General features: G+C 40.0%; 1 protein-coding gene across 4 annotated transcripts in view; it reads right to left on the bottom strand.

Moving 5' to 3' along the window:
• The window catches only part of BZW2 (basic leucine zipper and W2 domains 2), a 77,614-nt gene that overhangs the window by 65,221 nt on the left and 1,753 nt on the right, over nt 1-10,640 (bottom strand). Inside the window, exon 2 of one of the 4 annotated variants that reach the window (XM_073333790.1) lies at nt 6,649-6,698. The exons of the other annotated variants lie outside the window; for them this stretch is intronic. The gene's annotated coding sequence lies outside the window, so the exon portion shown is untranslated. The remainder of the gene's footprint in view (nt 1-6,648; nt 6,699-10,640) is intronic. 4 annotated transcript variants of the gene reach the window in all.

Genomic DNA, 10,640 nt, shown 5'->3' on the forward strand with positions numbered 1-10,640 from the left:
TCAGGACACCTGGCTTAAAAAGGACTTCACCTCAGTCAGTGAGGGGCGCTGAGAATGAGAGGGCGTGCTGTTGGAGGACTGAGGAGTACAAACACTATCTGGCATCAGGAGGAAGGTCCTGTGGTGAGAACGAAGGCGCTGGGAGGAGACCATGGGGAAGTAGCCCAGGAAGTTGTAGCTGTCACACTGCTATTACAAGAAACACTGTAGACAGTTGTGATCCACAGGGCCCTGGTCTGGAACCCGGAATAGAGGGCAGGCCTGGTTTCCCCCCATTACCCTTCCCTCTACTGGATAAAAGAGAAGTTGACCTGGACTGTGGGTCCCACCAGAGGGGAAGGTCCCTGGCCTGTCCCGCAACCCACTAGGTGGATCAGCAGAGACTGGAGATTATTCCTTCTTTTTCCCCATGCTGGCCAGTGATGAAGTTAGCTGAGTGAACAGCAGGTTTGAGCCACTAGCAAATGTGGCCAAACTGAGGGCTGCCATGAATCTCTGAGACGAGCAAATCTGTCAATAAGTGCAGGACCCACCAAGGCAGAGGAGGAACTTTGTCACAGTATATAAAAAATTAGATATGCTTTTAATCAATATTTATTTCAAGTTTTTCCATGAAGCATCAAAACCCCCAAAATACCTTTCATGAAAAGTTTGTAAAACAACAGTATAAGAAAAGATACAATTTCTATCAAGAATACTTATAGTAAGGTTCTGATATACAGAACATTTGCTGAAATGAAGGTTTGCAAAAGAAGAGACACTGTGCTGATATTGGAAATGCCATGACAACGCAGACGTCAGGTGGATCCCCAACATGTTTGATTATCTGCTTTGCTATGCTGTGCATGACAAAATTGTTCCTTGTGTTATTTTTCCTGTGGTATATGGAACTAGCCACAGAAACATACAAAATATTACGCTTTCTCTGTAAAATTTTAAACTTGAATAATCCAGTTTCCATTTATTATTCTTTTCCCACACTATACCTGGACTAAAATTTAATTCTAGATTACATTTGTCCACGAGTTTAAATCTACAAACTAAGATCATAAATATGTGATGATGATTATTAATACAGCCATATAAGGGTGTTGGGCACTTTACAAACAAGTAAAATACATCGTCCCTAGCCCAAAGAGTTCACAGTCTAAGGCCTTGTCTACTCTCCAACTGCTTTACTGGCATAGCTACACCGCTATAGCTATACCTGCCGAACCACCTAGTAGACACAGATTATGCCAACAGAAGGCATTTTTCTGTTGGCCTAATAACACCATCTCCCCAAATAGCATTAGCTTCCCCAACAGAAGCACTCATCTGTCAGCATAGCTGTGTTTGCACTAGGAATTTGGTTGGCAAGGGTATGTCAGCTAAGGGGTGTGAAGGTTTTGTTTGTTTGTTTTTAAAAACCTCTGACTGACATAGCTATTCCAACAAAACTTTGTAGTTATACCTATCCTAAGTTTAAACAGCACAACAAGTGATAGGAACAGACAAATGAAAGGAAGGATGAGGGCGACAATGATGAAATCATGCCTTAGCTTTGCTTTATTACCCATGCATCTGATAGATATTTGTGAAAAGCAGAATTATTTATGAATGATTTTTATTGTAAATACAATCAGATCATACATTTTGCACACAAATATACTACATTAATGTGACTGAAATTTCAGGTTGAGAAATAGTTTTATACTTTGAAGTCAAATAAAATAGCAGTGTAAACCTTAGGAGCTAGAAGGCAGAGTGATTAGCATGTCCCTTCTCTAATTTGTATCTGCTTTTCTGTACTACTGACATGCAGTAACAGTGCAATCAGATTAAAAACAAAGCCAACTGAGTTGTGGCATAGTGTGCTGGATCATTTTACAAAACTGTCTGGGTTCTCCAGAACTGTATGAACACATACACATTTTAACTACCACTATTTCACCTACACAAGTGGGAGCTGTACTATAGGGAAGACTGGAGCATGGTTACTTGACGTGGTGGCAAAAACGCCATAAGCTGTCAGAGGCTAAAGCCTTGTCTACAGTAGAGCTCCCACCACATTGACACCAGCACAGCATCAGTGGGAAATTGTGGAGTAAAATTCCCTAGTCTAGCCTGCATTGTGAATTTAAAGATGACATCATTCTGTTTCACTTCACTTATAGTACTGTGGTCCTGTTGATCACCCATATTGTTAATAAATTACATCCTTAGTAGAATGCCTTATTCTGTAAGAAATTACACTTTTACAATCTAAATTGAATGTCAGTATTGAGTCAATTTATTTTTTAAAGTTACTTGAAAATTTTCTATAGGAACAGTATGATATGGCATCAGGTTTTCAGGTCTGAAATCAGCGAAATAATGGGGCACTTAGATCGGTTTGTGGTTGCGTGGGGGGCTTGATTATTATTAGTGTTTATTCAAATCACAATAAAAACTCTTTAGGTTGCATCTATTTGAAGTCTGTAATGACAACTCACATGCGCCAGTTGTTCCTAATTTTATTGCACATTCTTGCTATCATGAGTACCCAGTTAAATCCTACCATACACCCACCCTGTCACTGCAAAAATTATTCCCAGTCAAAGGAATTTCAGCACAGTTAAAGGCGTGTGCCATTTTTCTCCCCACTTCGATGCTGTCTATAACATTCAAATGTTGTCAGGATCTATCAACCAACAGTAAATTGCAGCCACTGGGAACAGAATGAAAGAGTCAAAAGGGACACAACACAATGGGAGAAAAAAAAAAGTGTCCCTGGTAAAACGTTAAATGTTGCAACTATGCTGCAATCAACTGGACTACTTTGTTTATCATCCCAAGACTGAAAAATGTATTAGGGCTAAATAAATAATCTGTCCAAACTCAAAAGACAGAAAAAAAAAATAAAACTGTCAGCTGGGGTTTTCACAAATGGGGGATGGAGATGGGACGAGACAGTTCATTTGAGAGTAATTCTCTGAAGATACCACTGAAGGGGGCGGGGGGAGAGAACTGTATAATACCAGACAATTTCAAAGCCATGGATGGGTCATAGCTTATCACAAGACAGTGAGAGAAAGAATAAGTCATTTCCTGACAATGTTGTCTCCCGCAGCAATGAGATGGGGAAGTGGATACCTGCACAGTTCCAGTGCTTCAGATACCTGACTCCGCTAAAGAAGGGAGTAGGTTTGGTTCTAGAAAACTACTAAATAAATCACTATGTGTCACTAGAACACAGAACCTATGGGCAGGGTCCCATGCCACAGCAACAGAATTTATCACATAATTGTTCTTCAGCGTGAGCTTTTGCTTTTAAGTTCTCTCTTATATTTAAGGTTGTGAAGAAAGCCTCCGCTCCCAAACATGAACCAAAACGTAGTTTTTCCATGTGCGCAGACTGAAAAAGTATTTGAGAAGTGTGAATCACTGAATTCATTTAAGTTGTTTATTTCTGAAGCCCAATTATGTCGGTCTAAAATGTCAAGATTACTAGCTATGTCACTGCTAATCATTTGAGCAGATATTCAGCTACTGTGATTATCTCAGTCCTAAACCACATCCCAACCCTTCTTGCGTGTGAACAGACTTAATAGTCACCTACTCGGATGCTTAGATCTCCAGTTTACCCCCAACAATTTCTAGATATGTATAGTTATTAATTATCTATATAAAAATCTGCAGCACATTGAAAATTAATAAATTAGGGGCAGAATAGGAGAAATGAATGATATAAAATTGATTGTATTATTAATTTCACTAAATATCTTCATTTTTTTAGTTTATCATTCATACAATGTCCATTCTGCCGTATTGGAAAGCTAAAGAAATCCTGTTCCACTTACCACCAAATATGCTGGGCCTTGACTATAAACATGAAGTCACCAATAACCCTCTGCCACACACCTGCAGAGGTCTAGAATTATGTGGGTAGGGCTACCAATTTCTCCCCCTTTTCCCGTGTTTCCTCTGAACAGATAATGTATTTAATATGGTCTATGTGTCATGTTCCTGGAGTTTATCTTTACTGTCAACTAGAACCACCACCAAGTATAAACCCCACTCATCAGTCTCCATCTTTCCCATTTTCTAAAGGTTTCCCTGCATGACCTCTAAGGTTTTCATTGCATAACTTTCCCAACCCTAATTTTTTCTTCTAGCCATGGCTAATTTACCCTCTTTTATAGCCTGGTCGGAGCTAACAAGATCCATTTGCTAGCATGACTCATCACATAATTATAGTGCACCTTTACACAAGACTCAACTATCTGACATCAGGATAACTCAGTTCAGGAGACCTACGTTCCTATGCATAGACCTAAAGTGGATCATCCTGTTGCAATGAATGTAAAGATGTTCACTGTGTGAAAATCCTTTTTAAAAAGAATTTCCAACTTCCAAAGCTCTATGAAGCATAGAAACAAAAGGCTGCCTCTAGGCAAGATTTCTATCATGTGGTAAGAATAACTACCAATTTATTTTCCTAGCAGAACTTTCCTGTGTTCTCGGAAACTAAAAATCAACAGAAGAGTAATACAGTATTTAAAAACGTTCACCAAGAGCTTCCTATGTAACATATAAATAAAAGTTACTATATGAGAAGAGCATATCCTGTGCTGGACTGGTAACAAACTGAACAAGAGAAAATTGCAACATTGTTTACCTACAAATCACCAGCTTTCTTCTTGCACATCTCATCTAGCTAGCCTATCACCTAATTATTTTTATTCAAGTTAGGTAGTATGTGTCAGTAAGGCCCTGATACTGCACAATTTGAACCACAGGGACAGATGCTTGCACTCTTATGGATCCATTGCAGGACTGGGGCCTAAATCACTCTATTCTTAGATCAGTTATGTGACACAAATACATAGCATCTCTTCATCACACTTGCCTTGTTCCACCATACCCCAACATAAAAAAAATAATTCTATAAAAAGAATCTTTACCACGTACTGACTGTAGGGTTTATATATATTTTTAATATCTCTACCTCTGTATAAAAGGATATAAAATGTATTTTTTTCCAGAAATAAACGATGTGGAGTTATATAGCACAAAACACATGTCCCTGAAATATTTTTATCCCCAGAAAGTTCTTAAGTTAACTAGTTTGTCTGTTTTATAATAGAGCAAAGCTGCTGAACCACTTAAGGCCAATAAACATATTTTTGTCTGAAAAGTCTTGAGATGCATTATTTCTGACAAAATAATGGGTATGTCCCAGGGTCTATCCTTAGAGCAATCAGATTAGTTTTCTGACTTGTGAATCATGAAAGAGACCCAAAAAAGCAATCATATTTTGAAGTGGGACAACAAATTTAGAAGTGTCCTTAGACATCACAGACCAGGAAAATAGTCCACAAGCACGCCAAGGAGAAACACAGATTTTTTTCATTTGTCAACTTCTTTCCAATGTGGCACTATTACTGGATATTTCAGTTGCCTTTGGATGGATAATCAGTATTTCCAGAATAATGAAAAACAACTGTAACAAATTGGGGAAGAAATCATATTTTTCAGTGATTTTTAAGCATTCAAGCAAGTTGTATCTCTTCCCAAGCCCACATTTAAAATATTCACCCACATAAACCCTGAGATGAAATATATAGTATCTCTGACATCTCAATATGGAACTGTTTTTATTTGTAGACTCTAACAGTGACACACACATAGATGACAGTTTATTGCCTTCAGTGCAGCATAAATAAGGGGTCCTTAAATCTGAGCAATCAGAATGAAAATTCTATGAACAAGCTGAGAAAACATCAAAAATAAACAGGCAAGCTGAGCTTAATAATCACTCAGTGCACAAAACATTCCTAAATAGTCATGTATAAGGACAGAAAGCTGGCTAGATCGTTGGGCTCAATGGCTAGTAATCAACAGCTTGATATCTAGTTGGCAGCCAGTATCAAGCAGAGTGCCCCAGGGGTCTGTCCTGGGACCGGTTTTTTTCAACATGTACATTAATGATCTGGATGGATTGCCCCTCAGCAAGTTCACGGATGACACTAAGATGGTGGGAGAGGCAGATACACTGAAGGGTAGGGACAGGGTCCAGAGTGACCTAGACAAATTGGAGGATTGGGCTAAAAGACATCTGATGAAATTCAACAAGGACAAGTGCAGAGCCCTGCACTTAGGATTCCATGCACCGCTACAGGCTTCAGACCGACTGTTCTATAGAAAAGGACCTGGGGATTACAGTGAAGAAGCTGGATATGAGTCAACAGTGTGCCCTTGTTGCCAAGAAGGCTAATGGCATATTGGGCTGCATTAGTAGGAGTATTGCCAGCACATAGAGGGAAGTTAGGTAGATTACATTTACAAAATTTAGTTAGAGCACATTTACAAAGCAGCTAAGGTTTTTTGTTTAAATTATGAATGGAAGAGACTATGGCAAACTGTGGCAATCCAAACAGTCCCTGTAATTAAAAACTAGTGGACAGAAGAGGGGTAATCTGGAATGTGGGTACAATAAAACAGAATCCACAAGCACTTGTATATTTATTATAACAGCAGTAACAAAACAAGACATATGTTATACATCGATGGACTTCATTGATTTTTGAAACTCAGTGAGGCAATTCACACCACTGAAACAACGGAGTAAGATTTAAACACCACAAAAATATGTTCAGATAAAATAATGATCTGACTTGCACCTACCAATGGAAGAAAATTCAGTTGGTTGATTAAACAATCTCTTAAAAGATTACCTATAAAAGAAACAAAAAAGAGCACACACTCAATTTCTCTTGATGTTTCTTAAGAATTTTCAAGACAAGAAGAGACTTTTTACTTCCCTGTTTTCGTTAAGTTTCTTGGGTGACTAGGGCTATGTCAACACTACCACTTACGTCGGCGCTTCTGTAATATCTCTTGTGTAGCTGCTCTATGCTGATGGGAGATGCTCTCCTGCTAACATAGCACTTCCCACACTGGCGCTTATGTCAGCAAAACTTACGTCACTAAGCCCTGGTCTATACTACAGAGTTAGGTAAAATTTAGCCGTGTTAGGTCGATTTTATAATGAATGCGTCTACACAAGCAACCCCGTTCCGTCGACCTAAAGGGCTCTTAAAATTGACTTCTGTACTCCTCCCCAGTGAGGGGAGTAGCGCTAAAATTGACCTTGCTGGGTCGAATTTGGGGTAGTGCGGACACAAATCGACGTTACTGGCCTCCAGGAGCTATCCCAGAGTGCTCCAATGTGACCGGTCTGGACAGGGCTTTCAACTCCGATGCACTAGCCAGGTACACAGGAAAAGCTCCAGAAACTTTTGAATTTCATTTCCTGTTTGGTCAGCGTGGAGAGCTCAGCAGCACAGGTGATCATGCAGTCCCCCCAGAATCGCAAACGAGCTCTAGCATGGAGCGAACAGGAGACACTGGATCTGATTGCTGTATGGGGAGAAGAATCTGTACAGGCAGAACTCTGATCAAAAAGAAGAAATGCTAATATATATGCCAAAATTGCACAGGGCGTGATGGACAGAGGCTACAACAAGGATACACAGCAGTGAAAGTCATGGAACTCAGGCAAGCCTACCAAAAGACAAAGGAGGCAAACGGTCGCTCTGGGTCAGAGCCCCATACATGCCACTTCTGTGATCAGCTGCATGGCATTTTAGGGGGGGACCCTACCACTACCCCACCACTGTCTGTGGACACCTGCAAGGGGGGAGTCTCACGCAACACAGAGGAGGATTTTGTGGATGAGGAGGCGGAGAAGGAGGAGAAGGAGAATGCGCAGCAGGCAAGCAGTGAATCCATTCTCCCTGGCAGCCAGGACCTTTTCATCACCCTGGAACCAATACCCTCCCAAGGCAGGATCCCCAACCCTGAAGGCAGAGCAGGCACCTCTGGTGAGTGCACATTTGTAACTAAAACACAGGGTTTAAAAGCAATAGTGTTTAATGTTTGATTTGCCCTGAAGACTTGGGATGCATTCGTGGCCAGTACAGCTACTGGAAAAGTCTGTTAACGTGTCTGGGGATGGAGCAGGAATCCTCCAGGGACATCTCTATGAAGCTCTCCTGGAGATACTGTGAAAACCTTTGCAGAAGGTTTCTGGGGAGGGCTGCCGTATTTCGTCCTCCACAGTAGGACACTTTACCATACCAAGCCAGGAGCAAATAGTCTGGAATCATTGCAGCACAAAGCATGGCAGCAAATGGTCCTGGTTTTGGTCACATTCAAGCAACATTCAGTCTTTATCTTTCTGTGTTAGCCTCAGAGAGTGATATCATTCATGGTCACCTGGTTGAAATAGGGGAATTTTTGTAAGGGAACAGTAAAAGGACCCTGTTCACGCTGGGCTGTTTGTGCTTGGCTAAAAGGGATCATCCCTGAGAATAGTCACGTGGTGGGGGGAGGGGTGAAGGGATCATCCCAGAGAATAGCCAGGTGGTGGGGTGTGGGGAGCACATCCACCCCAAAACCGCAGCCCCTCCTTTTAAATGGTAAACCCAACCAACATTGGTTGCTATGGGAAAGGAGGGCGCTGCAGTTTGAAACCATTCCCACATGTTATGAAGGCAGAAGAAGCCAACCCTGCGTACCCTTTGGCTTACCAGGGCTGCCTGGAAACCGAATTCTGTTGATTTTAATTCCAATAGGCAGCAGAGACTGTGGGATAGCTTCCCACAGTGCACCGCTCCGTGAGTCAATGCTAGCCACGGTAGTGAGGACGCACTCCACCAACTTAATGTGCTTAGTGGGGACATACACAATTGACTGTACAAAATTGATTTCTAAAATTCGACTTCTATAAAATTGACCTAATTTCGTAGCGTAGACATACCTTCAGGGGTGTGAAAAACACACCCCCGCCCCCAAGCGACATAAGTTACACCACCATAAGCACCGATGTGGGCAGCGCCATGTTGGCAGGAGAGCTTCTCCCATCAGCATAGAGCAGCTACACAAGAGATCTTACAGAAGCGCAGCTGCATCAGTACAGCTCTGCTGCTGTAAGCTCTCTAGTGTAGACATAGCCTAAGAAAAGCATATTGAAAGCTCTCTGAGCCCTCAGCTAGAGGAATGGAGAGTTGGATCCTTAAAAAAGAGCACTTTTTCCTTCAGTATTTTTATGGAGAAGTTTCAGAGAAGAAGTTTCACAAGAATTATTAAAGGACTAGAAAACATGCCTAAAAGTGAAAGACTAAAGCTTAGCTTGTTAAAGAAAAGGTGAAGGTGACTTGATTACAGCCTGTAAGTACCTACGCAGGGAATAGAAATGCAGTATTAAAGGTGTCTTCAATCTAGCAAAGGTATAACAAGATTCACTGTCAGCAAGCTGAAGCTACACTAATTCAGTCTTAAAATGAGGCACAATTTTTTAAACAGTGAGGATAAGGAACCATTGGAACAACTTACCAAGTGTTATGAAGAATTCTCCAACACCGGCAATTGTTAAATCAGGATTGAATGTTTTTCTAAAAGATATGCTCTAATTCAAACAGGAATTAATTCAGGGAAGGCCTATGCATGTACAAAAGCAGCATGTTTAAATTGTTTTATATAGTTAAATAAAACTACCTTAAATGTTGTGCTGTATACACAAGAAAAAAAAGTTTAATATGTTTTGCATCTAAAACTAGCTGATTTATTAACAAAAGAAATTATCTGTAGCTAATGGAATGAACTCAATGTTTCTGGTCACCACATCCTTCAAGATTTTAGAACTACAAATCTCATCATCTAACAACTTGTTTTTATTCATACTGGAAGAGGAAAACAAGCTTTGTAGCTTTTTCAACTCTCAGTTTCTCAACTTCGAATGAGCTAGTTATTGAACTGAATTAGCAAAACAAACTGAAATGATGATCATCTCTGTTCACCTGCAGAAGAGGACAGTGTTGTCTACAGCAGGTTCAGCACTTGAACACACGCTAGCCAGTGCTTAACCAATGACTCCCATCAGCACAGTAGGCGGACGTTCTTTAAAACATTAGCAGCAAACATATGCTGCCTGAATATTTTAATTTAATTTAAATTTTAATAGATTATAATAAGTTTTAGCTTTAACTTAGGTTGTCAGTTTGAAATTTAATTTTAAATAGGTGTTTTTTTTTTAAATTCATAGTACTGTTTTTTTAAAATCCACCCTGACTGAATTACTAATGTGGGAAGGAGGAAGCAGAAACAAGTAGTGTACAGGTCTTCTTATATATCAGAAAAACAACAGAATGGCACAAACCTATATTTTCCCTTTACAAGTCATTTAATCCATTTCACATCTACTAGGTAGTTCAAGATAAATTGTCAACTGGAATTTTAATCTACCATATCCTGAATAGACTCTGTTGTATTTCATGGATCTGTTAGTTTTACATTGGGCCTTTAATTCATCCTCTTATAACTGCAATGCAATTTTGATGGATGGGTATAAATAGGTATAAAGAGTACAAATGCATATTTAGTAAAATTTCCAGCTGCGTATTTTCACAAGTCTTGAACCTGGAGTTTTGATGGGGAGAAAAAACTGTCTACCTGAAAGCTAATTAACTTTGTGAGCATAAAAATAAAATAGAACTGGACATATTATAAATGAGGTCTGTTAAAAGTACTTTAAATAAACCCCGGAAGGTGTTACTGACCCACAGGTCAGCAGACACCTGCAACCACAATTTATAATTTGCACTCCTAAAAAATGA

Source organism: Lepidochelys kempii, chromosome 2 (genome assembly GCF_965140285.1).
Source record: "Lepidochelys kempii isolate rLepKem1 chromosome 2, rLepKem1.hap1, whole genome shotgun sequence".
In the NCBI taxonomy this organism is placed as follows: Eukaryota; Metazoa; Chordata; order Testudines; family Cheloniidae; genus Lepidochelys; species Lepidochelys kempii.